The following is a 14,050-nucleotide window of genomic DNA, read 5'->3' as shown; positions in this document are numbered from 1 at the left end:
GAAAATGAGAGAGTAGGAGAGAGAGAATGAGAGAGTTAATGAGAGAGTAGGAAAGAGAGAATGAGAGAGTTAATGAGAGAGTAGGAGAGAGTTAATGAGACAGAATGAGAGAGTTAATGAGAGAGAATGAGAGAGTTAATGAGAGAGTAGGAGAGAGTTAATGAGAGAGTTAAGGAGAGAGAATGAGAGAGTTAATGAGAGAGTAGGAGAGAGTTTATGAGAGAGAATGAGAGAGTTAATGAGAGAGTATGAGAGAGTTATTGAGAGAGTTAATGAGAGAGTTAATGAGAGAGAGAATGAGGGAGTTAATGAGAGAGTAGGAGAGAGTTAATGAGAGAGAGAATGAGAGACTTAATGAGAGAGTAGGAGAGAGAGAATGAAAAAGTTAATGAGAGAGAATGAGGGAGAGAATGAGGGAGTTGATGAGAGAGAGAATGAGGGAGAGTAGGAGAGAGTTAATGAGAGAGTAGGAGAGAGTTAATGAGAGAGAGAATAAGGGCGTTAATGAGAGAGTAGGAGTGTGTTAATGAGAGAGTAGGAGAGAGTTAATGAGAGAGAGAATGAGGGAGAGAAGGAGGGAGTTAATGAGAGAGTAGGAGAGAGTTAATGAGAGAGAGAATAATGGAGAGTAGGAGGGAGTTAATGAGAGAGTAGGAGAGAGTTAATGAGAGAGTAGGAGAGAGTTAATGAGAGAGTAGGAGAGAGTTAATGAGAGAGTTAATGAGAGAGTTAATGAGAGAGTAGGAGAGAGTTATTGAGATAATTAATTAGTGAGTTAATGAGGGAGTAGGAGAGAGTTAATGAGAGAGCTAATGAGGGAGTTAATGAGAGAGTAGGAGAGAGTTAATGAGAGAGAGAATGAGGGAGTTAATGAGAGAGTAGGAGAGAGTTAATGAGAGAGAGAATGAGGGAGAGAATGAAAGAGCGAATGAGAGAGAGAATGAGGGAGTTAATGAGAGAGTATGAGAGAGTTAATGAGAGAGTAGGAGAGAGTAGGAGAGAGTTAATGAGAGAGTTAATGAGAGAGTAGGAGAGAGTTAATGAGAGAGTAGTAGAGATTTAATGAGAGAAAGAATAAGGGCGTTAATGAGAGAGTAGGAGAGTGTTAATGAGAGCGTAGGAGAGAGTTAATGAGAGAGAGAATGAGGGAGAGAAGGAGGGAGTTAATGAGAGAGTAGGAGAGAGTTAATGAGAGAGAGAATGAAGGAGAGTAGGAGGGAGTTAATGAGAGAGTAGTAGAGAGTTCATGAGAGAGTAGGAGAGAGTTTATGAGAGAGTAGGAAAGAGTTAATGTGATAGTTAATGAGGGAGTTAATGAGATAGTTAATGAGAGAGTTAATGAGGGCGTTAATGAGAGAGTTAATGAGAGAGTAGGAGAGAGTTAGTGAGGGAGTTAATGAGAGAGTAGGAGAGAGTTAATGAGAGAGTTAATGAGAAAGTTAATGAGAGAGTAGGAGAGAGTTAATGAGAGAGTTAATGAGGGAGTAGGAGAGAGTTAACGAGAGAGTTAATGAGAGAGTAGGAGAGAGTTAATGAGAGAGTAGGAGAGAGTTAATGAGAGAGTTAATGAGGGGGTTAATGAGAGAGTTAATGAGAGAGTAGGAGAGAGTTAATGTGAGAGTTAATGAGAGAGTTAATGAGGAAGTTAATGAGAGAGTTAATGAGAGCGTAGGAGAGAGTTAATGAAAGAGTAGGAGAGAGTTAATGAGAGAGTTAATGAGAGTTAATGAGAGAGGTAATGAGAGAGTAGGAGAGAGTTAATGAGGGAGTTAATGAGAGAGTTAATGAGAGAGTAGGAGAGAGTTAATGAGAGAGTTAATGAGGGAGTTAATGAGAGAGTAGGAGAGAGTTAATGAGAAAGTTAATGAGAGAGTTAATGAGAGAGTATGAGAGAGTTAATGAGAGAGTTAATGAGATAGTTAATGAGAGAGTTAATGAGGAAGATAATTAATGAGAGAGTTAATGAGAGCGTAGGAGAGAGTTAATGAAAGAGTAGGAGAGAGTTAATGAGAGTTAATGAGAGAGGTAATCAGAGAGTAGGAGAGAGTTAATGAGGGAGTTAATGAGAGAGTTAATGAGAGAGTATGAGAGAGTTAATGAGAGAGTAGGAGAGAGTTAATGAGAGAGTAGGAGAGGAAGAGAGATAAGTCCAGCTTTTAAACCATTTTCAAAAAGCCCCTCTCTAACTTTGTCCTCATTGGTCAGGGTATAAAATCATTCTAAATACTGTTAGCTCACACTAATAAACACACTGCAGCCTTGAAGAGGCGTAACACTGGAGTCAGCAATGCAACACACAGACCCCCTTCCTCTCCGGCCACATGGTAACCTGACCTCTCTTCTTCTCCCTCTCTCCTCTCCCTCTCCTCAGAACAGTGTCGTTTCTGACATTAAACATCATAAAGGAACGATATTGCCCTACTCCTCATACCTTTGCTTAGCGTTCGATCACAAAGAACTTGATCAGTTGCACTACACAAATATAGATTTGATTTGATTTGATGTTATTTATATAAATGTTGGTGCAAGGTGCAGTAGTGAACAGAGTTCTGTGTGGAGACCCCTCTGTCCTCACCCCTCCCTCCCTCTGCCAGCTGTAGTCCCGGTTGGAACAATGTTCGGGGCCTAATCCTGTCTCTGTATACTGCACTGTGAGAACTCATGGCACAGTGTAGCGTGAGAGGAAAAACACTGGAGACAAAGATGACAGAGACACACCTCTCCTCCTCCCGTTCTTCCCATCTTCCCCGATCCCTCCATCCATTCATACAGAACTGTGCATCAAGGCCGTGCCATGTTACAGATGTATCCCTGCCCCCCTCGCCTCCACGCACGGGCGCGCACACACACACACACACACACACACACACACACACACACACACACACACACACACACAGAGATTAATTCATGGTTGCTTTTACATCATTAATATGAGCCGCAGTGCACAGTGACATCATTAATATGAGCCAGGGTCTTGGGAGCACCTTTAATGGCTCTTTAAATATGACAGGCTGACAGAGTGGCCAAGCAGCAGGGTGTGTGTGTGGTAGAATTGTGTCTCTTACACACAAACACCCTGCTGCTTGGCTACTCGGTCAGCCTGTCATATAAAGTACCTAGAAGTTACTGTGTGAAATTTGCTTTCTCAGCCAGATCTACATGCCATGATGTGTAGATCAGACTGAATGTGTGTGTGCGTAAACACACCTAAACAGCCACTCCACCCATCTGGTATCTTGGCTGATGGCTGGTACAGAACTTAAAATGGATTCTGAATAATTAGGGAGATAATTGCCTAGGTGGGTGAGACGGGGAAGATCAATTGCATCGGTGTGTGTGTTTGTGTATGTGTGGTATTGATTTGCAGTATGTGTAGTTAGGGCTATGCCTGTGTGGGAGTACTGCTGCTCAGATACTGGAAATGGCTGCATGTTTGCATGACACACAAACTTGCACCCATACAAACAGAACTACTGGAAGCTCTCTGAGAACGATGCACTGCGGGTTTGATTGCATTGAGCCATGACTGTGTAACTAAAACCAACTTATGCTCAGTGGTGGAAAAAGTACTCAGTTGTCAAAAGTACAAAGTAAAAGCTATGTATCAAATTCCTGATATTAAGAGAACCAAAAGGCAAGATTTTCTGTTTAAATTGTTTTATTTATCAACAGATGGGCACACTCCAACACCCAGACATAATTTACAAACACAGTATTTACTTTACAATTGTAAAGATACCCCAAAAAACGACTTAAGGAAAAATACTTTGAAGTACAACTTAAGCACTTTACACCACTGATTACGCTTCTGCGTGTGTTTGTGTGACTGAGTGTGGGCGTACGTACGGAAAAGAACCGGGAAAGACTGACGCTTCGACGCCCATGCTTTTCCTCTTTACATTTGTTCCTGCTGACGTCTGTGTAGAGAGCGAGGAGAGTCACTCCTCTCAGACTTTGTTTCAGCTGACGTCTGTGTAGAGAGCGGGGAGAGTCACTCCTCTCAGACTTTGTTTCAGCTGACGTCTGTGTAGAGAGCGAGGAGAGTCACTCCTCTCAGACTTTGTTTCAGCTGACGTCTGTGTAGAGAGCGAGGAGAGTCACTCCTCTCAGACTTTGTTTCAGCTGACGTCTGTGTAGAGAGCGAGGAGAGTCACTCCTCTCAGACTTTGTTTCAGCTGACGTCTGTGTAGAGAGCGAGGAGAGTCACTCCTCTCAGACTTTGTTTCAGCTGACGTCTGTGTAGAGAGCGAGGAGAGTCACTCCTCTCAGACTTTGTTTCAGCTGACGTCTGTGTAGAGAGCGAGGAGAGTCACTCCTCTCAGACTTTGTTTCAGCTGACGTCTGTGTAGAGAGCGAGGAGAGTCACTCCTCTCAGACTTTGTTTCAGCTGACGTCTGTGTAGAGAGCGAGGAGAGTCACTCCTCTCAGACTTTGTTTCAGCTGACGTCTGTGTAGAGAGCGGGGAGAGTCACTCCTCTCAGACTTTGTTTCAGCTGACGTCTGTGTAGAGAGCGAGGAGAGTCACTCCTCTCAGACTTTGTTCCTGCTGACGTCTGTGTAGAGAGCGAGGAGAGTCACTCCTCTCAGACTTTGTTTCAGCTGACGTCTGTGTAGAGAGCGGGGAGAGTCACTCCTCTCAGACATTGTTTCAGCTGACGTCTGTGTAGAGAGCGAGGAGAGTCACTCCTCTCAGACTTTGTTCCTGCTGACGTCTGTGTAGAGAGCGGGGAGAGTCACTCCTCTCAGACTTTGTTCCTGCTGACGTCTGTGTAGAGAGCGGGGAGAGTCACTCCTCTCAGACTTTGTTTCAGCTGACGTCTGTGTAGAGAGCGAGGAGAGTCACTCCTCTCAGACTTTGTTTCAGCTGACGTCTGTGTAGAGAGCGAGGAGAGTCACTCCTCTCAGACTTTGTTTCAGCTGACGTCTGTGTAGAGAGCGAGGAGAGTCACTCCTCTCAGACTTTGTTTCAGCTGACGTCTGTGTAGAGAGCGAGGAGAGTCACTCCTCTCAGACTTTGTTCCTGCTGACGTCTGTGTAGAGAGCGGGGAGAGTCACTCCTCTCAGACTTTGTTCCTGCTGACGTCTGTGTAGAGAGCGAGGAGAGTCACTCCTCTCAGACTTTGTTTCAGCTGACGTCTGTGTAGAGAGCGAGGAGAGTCACTCCTCTCAGACTTTGTTTCAGCTGACGTCTGTGTAGAGAGCGAGGAGAGTCACTCCTCTCAGACTTTGTTTCAGCTGACGTCTGTGTAGAGAGCGAGGAGAGTCACTCCTCTCAGACTTTGTTTCAGCTGACGTCTGTGTAGAGAGCGAGGAGAGTCACTCCTCTCAGACTTTGTTTCAGCTGACGTCTGTGTAGAGAGCGAGGAGAGTCACTCCTCTCAGACTTTGTTTCAGCTGACGTCTGTGTAGAGAGCGGGGAGAGTCACTCCTCTCAGACTTTGTTTCAGCTGACGTCTGTGTAGAGAGCGAGGAGAGTCACTCCTCTCAGACTTTGTTCCTGCTGACGTCTGTGTAGAGAGCGAGGAGAGTCACTCCTCTCAGACTTTGTTTCAGCTGACGTCTGTGTAGAGAGCGGGGAGAGTCACTCCTCTCAGACATTGTTTCAGCTGACGTCTGTGTAGAGAGCGAGGAGAGTCACTCCTCTCAGACTTTGTTCCTGCTGACGTCTGTGTAGAGAGCGGGGAGAGTCACTCCTCTCAGACTTTGTTCCTGCTGACGTCTGTGTAGAGAGCGGGGAGAGTCACTCCTCTCAGACTTTGTTTCAGCTGACGTCTGTGTAGAGAGCGAGGAGAGTCACTCCTCTCAGACTTTGTTTCAGCTGACGTCTGTGTAGAGAGCGAGGAGAGTCACTCCTCTCAGACTTTGTTTCAGCTGACGTCTGTGTAGAGAGCGAGGAGAGTCACTCCTCTCAGACTTTGTTTCAGCTGACGTCTGTGTAGAGAGCGAGGAGAGTCACTCCTCTCAGACTTTGTTCCTGCTGACGTCTGTGTAGAGAGCGGGGAGAGTCACTCCTCTCAGACTTTGTTCCTGCTGACGTCTGTGTAGAGAGCGAGGAGAGTCACTCCTCTCAGACTTTGTTTCAGCTGACGTCTGTGTAGAGAGCGAGGAGAGTCACTCCTCTCAGACTTTGTTTCAGCTGACGTCTGTGTAGAGAGCGAGGAGAGTCACTCCTCTCAGACTTTGTTTCAGCTGACGTCTGTGTAGAGAGTGGGGAGAGTCACTCCTCTCAGACTTTGTTCCTGCTGACGTCTGTGTAGAGAGCGAGGAGAGTCACTCCTCTCAGACTTTGTTTCAGCTGACGTCTGTGTAGAGAGCGGGGAGAGTCACTCCTCTCAGACTTTGTTTCAGCTGACGTCTGTGTAGAGAGCGAGGAGAGTCACTCCTCTCAGACTTTGTTTCAGCTGACGTCTGTGTAGAGAGCGAGGAGAGTCACTCCTCTCAGACTTTGTTTCAGCTGACGTCTGTGTAGAGAGCGAGGAGAGTCACTCCTCTCAGACTTTGTTTCAGCTGACGTCTGTGTAGAGAGCGAGGAGAGTCACTCCTCTCAGACTTTGTTTCAGCTGACGTCTGTGTAGAGAGCGAGGAGAGTCACTCCTCTCAGACTTTGTTTCAGCTGACGTCTGTGTAGAGAGCGAGGAGAGTCACTCCTCTCAGACTTTGTTCCTGCTGATGTCTGTGTAGAGAGCAGGGAGAGTCACTCCTCTCAGACTTTGTTTCAGCTGACGTCTGTGTAGAGAGCGGGGAGAGTCACTCCTCTCAGACTTTGTTCAGCACAGAGACAGACAGTGTGTGTGTGTGTATGGCTGGTCAGACAGCACCTGCATTAGGCTCACTACGTTTTTAACAATGTGAGATGTTTCTAACAGTGTTCGTGCTCACACACACCTCTAACAAAGCATGATCAGAGCTGCCTCCCACTGTGCCACTGTCAGAGAAAAGAGCAGTCTCCCCCCTCTCTATCTCCCTCCCTCCTCTCTTCTCCTCAGACAAAGGTGTGCAGACAACACCTCAGACAGTTCTGATCAAACCAGAGCCCAGAGCATGCATATCATTACTGACACACACATTCGCTCTCTGACATATGATAAGAGTCACGCACACCTCCACTGGCAGCCAGACAATGAGCTCCAATCACCAGTATCATCGCCTTCATCTCTTCCTCTCATATCTGCTCTGACTGCAGAAACAGACAATCCTAATAGATGGATGTTGTGATGGGATGGAGAGCAGCTCAGTAGGGAGGGAGGGAGGGAGGGAGGGAGGGAGGGAGGGAGGGAGGGAGGGAGGGAGGGAGGGAGGGAGGGAGGGAGGGAGGGAGGGAGGGAGGGAGGGAGGGAGGGAGGGAGGGAGGGAGGGCTTTGTTAAGACTAGAGCAGGCAAGAGAGAGAGAGAAAACAAGAGTGAGAGAAAGAGAGTGAAAAGAAGGGAGAAGGAAGAGAGGGAGAGAAAGAGAGTGAAAAGAAGGGAGAAAGGAAGAGAGGGAGAGAAAGAGAGTGAAGAGAAGGGAGAAAGGAAGAGAGGGAGAGAAAGAGAGTGAAAATAAGGGAGAAAGGAAGAGAGAGAGAGAAAGAGAGTGAAAAGAAGGGAGAAAGGAAGAGAGAAAGAGAAAGAGAGTGAAAAGAAGGGGGAAAGGAAGAGATGGAGATAAAGAGAGTGAAAAGAAGGGAGAAAGGAAGAGAGGGAGAGAAAGAGAGTGAAAAGAAGGGAGAAAGGAAGAGAGGGAGAGAAAGAGAGTGAAAAGAAGGGAGAAAGGAAGAGAGAGAGAGAGAGAGAGAGAGTGAAAAGAAGGGAGAAAGGAAGAGAGAGAGAGAAAGAGAGTGAAAAGAAGGGAGAAAGGAAGAGAGGGAGAGAAAGAGAGTGAAAAGAAGGGAGAAAGGAAGAGAGGGAGAGAAAGAGAGTGAAAAGAAGGGTGAAAGGAAGAGAGGGAGAGAAAGAGAGTGAAAGGAAGAGAGGGAGAGAACGAGAGAAAGAGAGTGAAAGGAAGGGAGAAAGGAAGTGAGGGAGAGAAAGAGAGAGAGTGAAAAGAAGGGAGAAAGGAAGAGAGAGAGAAAGAGAGTGAAAAGAAGAGAGGGAGAGAAAGGTACGCTGTAGGCAGACCTGTACACACTGCCCACACAATGAGGTGAAACTGAGCTGCACTTCCTAACCTCCTGCCAAATGTAGAACCGTATTTCCCTCAGATTACCCACAAAGAATTCCAAAACAAAATCCAATTTTGACAAACTCACATATCTATTGGGTGAAATACAAATATTTACTGTTCACGTTTTATTGTTTATTTCACTTTTGTTCATCCCATTTCACTTGCTTTGGAAATGTAAACGTATGTTTTCCATGCCAATAAAGCCCCTTAAATTGAAATGAAAAGGGGTAGAGAGAAAAGAAGAGTGACGAGAGAGAGACACACACACACGGAGAGAGAGAGAGAGAGAGAGAGAGAGAGAGAGAGAGAGAGAGAGAGAGACACACACGGAGAGAGAGAGAGACACACACGGAGAGAGAGAGAGAGAGAGACACACACACACGGAGAGAGAAAGAGAGAGAGAGACACACACACGGAGAGAGAGAGAGAGAGAGAGAGAGAGACACACACACGGAGAGAGAGAGAGAGAGACACACAGAGAGAGAGAGACACACACACGGAGAGAGAGAGAGACACACACACACGGAGAGAGAGAGAGAGAGAGAGAGAGAGAGAGAGAGAGAGAGACACACACACACCGAGAGAGAGACACACACACATGGAGAGAGAGAGAGACACACACACGGAGAGAGAGAGAGAGAGAGAGACACACACACACGGAGAGAGAGACACACACGGAGAGAGAGAGAAAGAGAGACACACACACACGGAGAGAGAGAGACACACACACGGAGAGAGAGAGAGACACACATACGGAGAGAGAGAGAGAGACACACACACAGAGAGAGAGAAAGAGAGAGACACACGGAGAGAGAGAGAGAGAGAGAGAGAGAGAGAGAGAGAGAGAGAGAGACACACGGAGAGAGAGAGAGAGAGAGAGAGCAACACACCTTGACAGAGACATACACACGGAGAGAGAGAGAGAGACACACACATGGAGAGAGAGAGAGAGAGAGAGAGAGAGACACACACACACAGAGAGAGAGAGAGAGACACACACACAGAGAGAGAGAGACACACACACGGAGAGAGAGAGAGAGAGACACACACACGGAGAGAGAGAGAGAGAGAGAGACACACACACACGGAGAGAGAGAGAGAGAGAGAGAGAGACAGAGAGAGAGAGAGAGACACACACACACACACACACACAGAGAGAGAGAGAGAGAGAGAGAGAGAGAGAAGAGTGACGAGAGAGAGAGACACACACAGAGAGAGAGAGAGAGAGAGAGAGACACACACACACGGAGAGAGAGAGAGACACACACACGGAGAGGGAGAGAGAGAGGGACAGTGTCTGACAGACCAATCAACCTGCACATGTCCTCTATTGTATGCTTATTGTTATTGTTCAATGTATGGTCATTTTGACCCTTGGTTATTGTTGTTACTGTTGTCCCGTTGACAATTATGATTCTCGCCTCCCGGGTGGCGCAGTGCTGTACTGCAGCACCAGCTGTGCCACCAGAGACTCTGGGTTCACGAACAGGCTCTGTCGTTACCAGCCGGGACCGGGAGGCCCGTGGGGCGACGCACAATGGGCCAAGCGTCGTCCGGGTTAGGGAGAGGTTGGCCGGTAGGGAAATCCTTGTCTCATCGCGCACCAGCGACTCCTGTGGCGGGCCGGGCGCAGTGCGCGCTAACCAAGGTTGCCAGGTGCACGGTGTTTCCTCCAACACATTGGTGCAGCTGGCTTCCGGGTTGGATGCGCGCTGTATTAAGAAGCAGTGCGCCTTGGTTGGGTTGTGTATCAGAGGACGCATGACTTTCAACCTTCGTCTCTCCCGAGCCCATACGGGAGTTGTAGCGATGAGACAAGATAGTAGCTACTACAACAACTGGATACCATGAAATTGGGGAGAAAAAGGGGTTAAAAATCCAAAATAAGCTTTGGCAATTGTTACATAATATATTGTTGCATCATGCCAATAAAGCAAATTGAATTGAATTGAATTGAGAGAAACAGAGAGAAAGACAGAGAGAGAGACAGAGAGACAGAGAGAGAGACACAGAGAGAGACAGAGAGAGACACACAGAGAGAGAGAGAGACACAGAGAAAGAGAGACAGAGAGAGAGAGAGAGAGAGACACAGAGAGAGACAGAGAGAGAGACACAGAGAGAGAGAGACACGGAGAGAGAGAGACAGAGAGAGAGAGACAGAGAGAGAGAGACACGAAGAGAGAGAGACAGAGAGAGCGAGACAGAGAGAGAGAGAGAGAGAGACAGAGAGAGAGAGACAGAGAGAGAGAGAGAGAGACAGAGAATAAAGAGCAAAAACAAATACATGATCAAATACAGATCTTAGAATCAACTATTAAAGACTACCAGAACCCACTGGATTCTCCAATTACATTGAATGAGTTACAGGACAAAATAAAAACCCTCCAACCCAAAAAGGTCTGTGGTGTTGATGGTATCCTCAATGAAATGATCAAATATACAGACAACAAATTCCAATTGGCTATACTAAAACTCTTTAACATCATCCTTAGCTCTGGCATCTTCCCCAATATTTGGAACCAAGGACTGATCACCCCAATCCACAAAAGTGGAGACAAATTTGACCCCAATAACTACCGTGGAATATGCGTCAACAGTAACCTTGGGAAAATCCTCTGCATTATCATTAACAGCAGACTCGTACACTTCCTCAATGAAAACAATGTACTGAGCAAATGTCAAATTGGCTTTTTACCAAATTACCGTACAACAGACCATGTATTCACCCTGCACACCTTAATTGACCACCAAACAAACCAAAACAAAGGCAAAGTCTTCTCATGCTTTGTTGATTTCAAAAAAGCCTTCGACTCAATTTGGCATGAGGGTCTGCTATACAAACTGATGGAAAGTGGTGTTGGGGGTAAAACATACGACATTATAAAATCCATGTACACAAACAACAAGACAAATTTCAAGACAAATTTCTTCACACAGGGTCGTGGGGTTAGACAGGGATGCAGCTTAAGCCCCACCCTCTTCAACATACATATCAACGAATTGGCGCGGGCACTAGAAAAGTCTGCTGCACCCGGCCTCACCCTACTAGAATCCGAAGTCAAATGTCTGCTGTTTGCTGATGATCTGGTGCTTCTGTCACCAACCAAGGAGGGCCTACAGCAGCACCTAGATCTTATGCACAGATTCTGTCAGACCTGGGCCCTGACAGTAAATCTCAGTAAGACCAAAATAATGGTGTTCCAAAAAAGGTCCAGTCACCAGGACCACAAATACAAATTCCATCTAGACACTGTTGCCCTAGAGCACACAAAAAACTATACATACCTTGGCCTAAACATCAGCGCCACAGGTAACTTCCACAAAGCTGTGAACGATCTGAGAGACAAGGCAAGAAGGGCATTCTATGCCATCAAAAGGAACATACATTTCAACATACCAATTAGGATTTGGCTAAAAATACTTGAATCAGTCATAGAGCCCATTGCCCTTTATGGTTGTGAGGTCTGGGGTCCGCTCACCAACCAAGACTTCACAAAATGGGACAAACACCAAATTGAGACTCTGCACGCAGAATTCTGCAAAAATATCCTCCGGGTACAACGTAGAACTCCAAATAATGCATGCAGAGCAGAATTAGGCCGATACCCACTAATTATCAAAATCCAGAAAAGAGCCGTTAAATTCTATAACCACCTAAAAGGAAGCGATTCCCAAACCTTCCACAACAAAGCCATCACCTACAGAGAGATGAACCTGGAGAAGAGTCCCCTAAGCAAGCTGGTCCTGGGGCTCTGTTCACAAACACAAACACACCCTACAGAGCCCCAGGACAGCAGCACAATTAGACCCAACCAAATCATGAGAAAACAAAAAGATAATTACTTGACACATTGGAAAGAATTAACAAAAAAACAGAGCAAACTAGAATGCTATTTGGCCCTACACAGAGAGTACACAGCGGCAGAATACCTGACCACTGTGACTGACCCAAAATTAAGGAAAGCTTTGACTATGTACAGACTCAGTGAGCATAGCCTTGCTATTGAGAAAGGCCGCCGTAGGCAGACATGGCTCTCAAGAGAAGACAGGCTATGTGCTCACTGCCCACAAAATGAGGTGGAAACTGAGCTGCACTTCCTAACCTCCTGCCCAATGTATGACCATATTAGAGAGACATATTTCCCTCAGATTACACAGATCCACAAAGAATTCGAAAACAAATCCAATTTTGAAAAACTCCCATATCTACTGGGTGAAATTCCACAGTGTGCCATCACAGCAGCAAGATTTGTGACCTGTTGCCACGAGAAAAGGGCAACCAGTGAAGAACACACACCATTGTAAATACAACTCATATTTATGCTTATTTATTTTATCTTGTGTCCTTTACCATTTGTACATTGTTGAAACACTGTATATATATATATATAATATGACATTTGTAATGTCTTTATTGTTTTGAAACTTCTGTGTGTGTGATGTTTACTGTTAATTTGTATTGTTTATTTCACTTTATATATTCACTTTATATATTATCTACCTCACTTGCTTTGGCAATGTTAACACATGTTTCCCATGCCAATAAAGCCCTTGAATTGAATTTAATTGAATTTAATTGAATTGAATTGAGAGAGACACAGAGAGACACAGAGAGAGAGAGACAGAGAGAGAGAGACACACAGAGAGAGAGAGAGAGAGAGAGAGAGAGAGAGAGACAGACAGATATACAGATAGACAGACATAGATAGAAAGACAGACAGAGAGAGAGAGATAGACAGACAGAGAGAGAGACACAGAGAGAAAGACAGAGAGAGCGAGTGAGAGAGAGCGAGACGGGGCAGCTGGGGTCTGTTAAAACAGATATCTCCATATGAATGCACCTCTGGGCCACTAAACACTACATATGCATTACTAATGCTGTTCAAACACTGGAGCTCAATAATCTATTCACTGGTGTGCATTCGTGCATGTTTTAGCAGGTGTTCGGAGGGCAAATACCAATCAATATAACTCAATTGGACCCTTCCCCAATTGACACACAGAGACATAAGCACACATTAACGCATGCACACACACACACAAATATGCAGTATGCTTTGAGATATTCCCAGTTCTTGGCCATGAGCATAGATAGATACAACGGTAAAACTATATCCCAGGCCTTTATTGGAACTGATGATAGGTTCTTTAATCCGCTGTGAAAGGCTGTGTGTCTAAGGTTCAAATTATGAATGAGTTGTTGACATTTTCTCTCCATAATCAGATGAGTGAGAACAACAGAACAGACAGTAACCCAGTGATCCTCCAACCACAGAGGATATGACCTGAACTACACCATCTCGGGGAGCAGAGAAAGAGAGAGGCAGCGAGAGAGGGATAGAGGCAGAGAGCGAGGGATAAAGGCAGAGAGGCAGAGAGAGAGGGATAGAGGCAGAGAGGCAGAGAGCGAGGGAAAGAGGGATAGAGACAGAGAGAGAGGGATAGAGGGATAGAGTCAGAGAGTGAGGGATAAAGGGATAGAAGCAAAAAGAGAGAGAGCGAGGGATAGAGGGATAGAGGCAGAGAGGCAGAGAGTGAGGGATAGAGGGATAGAGGCAGAGATTGAGGGATAAAGGGATAGAGGCAGAGAGCGAGGGATAGAGGCAGAGAGTGAGGGATAGAGGGATAGAGGCAGAGAGCAAGGGATAGAGGCAGAGAGCGAGGGATAGAGGCAGAGAGAGAGGGATAGAGGCAGAGAGCGAGGGATAGAGGGATTGAGGCAGAGAGAGAGGGATAGAGGGAGAGAGAGAGGGATAGAGGCAGAGAGCGAGGGCTCGAGGGATAGAGGCAAAGAGAGAGGGATAGAGGCAGAGAGCGAAGGATAGAGGGATAGAGGCAGAGAGCGAGGGATAGAGGGATAGAGGCAAAGAGCGAGGGAGAGAAGAAGAGAGCGAGGGATAGAGG

The 14,050-nt window shown here is 46.1% G+C and overlaps 1 pseudogene; it reads right to left on the bottom strand.

Annotated features, from left to right (window-relative positions):
* Positions 1–4,492: 4,492 nt before the first annotated feature.
* The window catches only part of LOC110535083 (uncharacterized), a 46,469-nt pseudogene continuing 36,911 nt past the window's right edge, over positions 4,493–14,050 (bottom strand).

Source organism: Oncorhynchus mykiss, chromosome 11, assembly GCF_057628025.1.
Source record: "Oncorhynchus mykiss isolate SJ-2025 chromosome 11, ASM5762802v1, whole genome shotgun sequence".
NCBI lineage: Eukaryota > Metazoa > Chordata > Actinopteri > Salmoniformes > Salmonidae > Oncorhynchus > Oncorhynchus mykiss.
The sequence above is the reverse complement of the archived record's forward strand: the minus strand, read 5'-3'. Positions and strand labels throughout refer to the sequence as shown.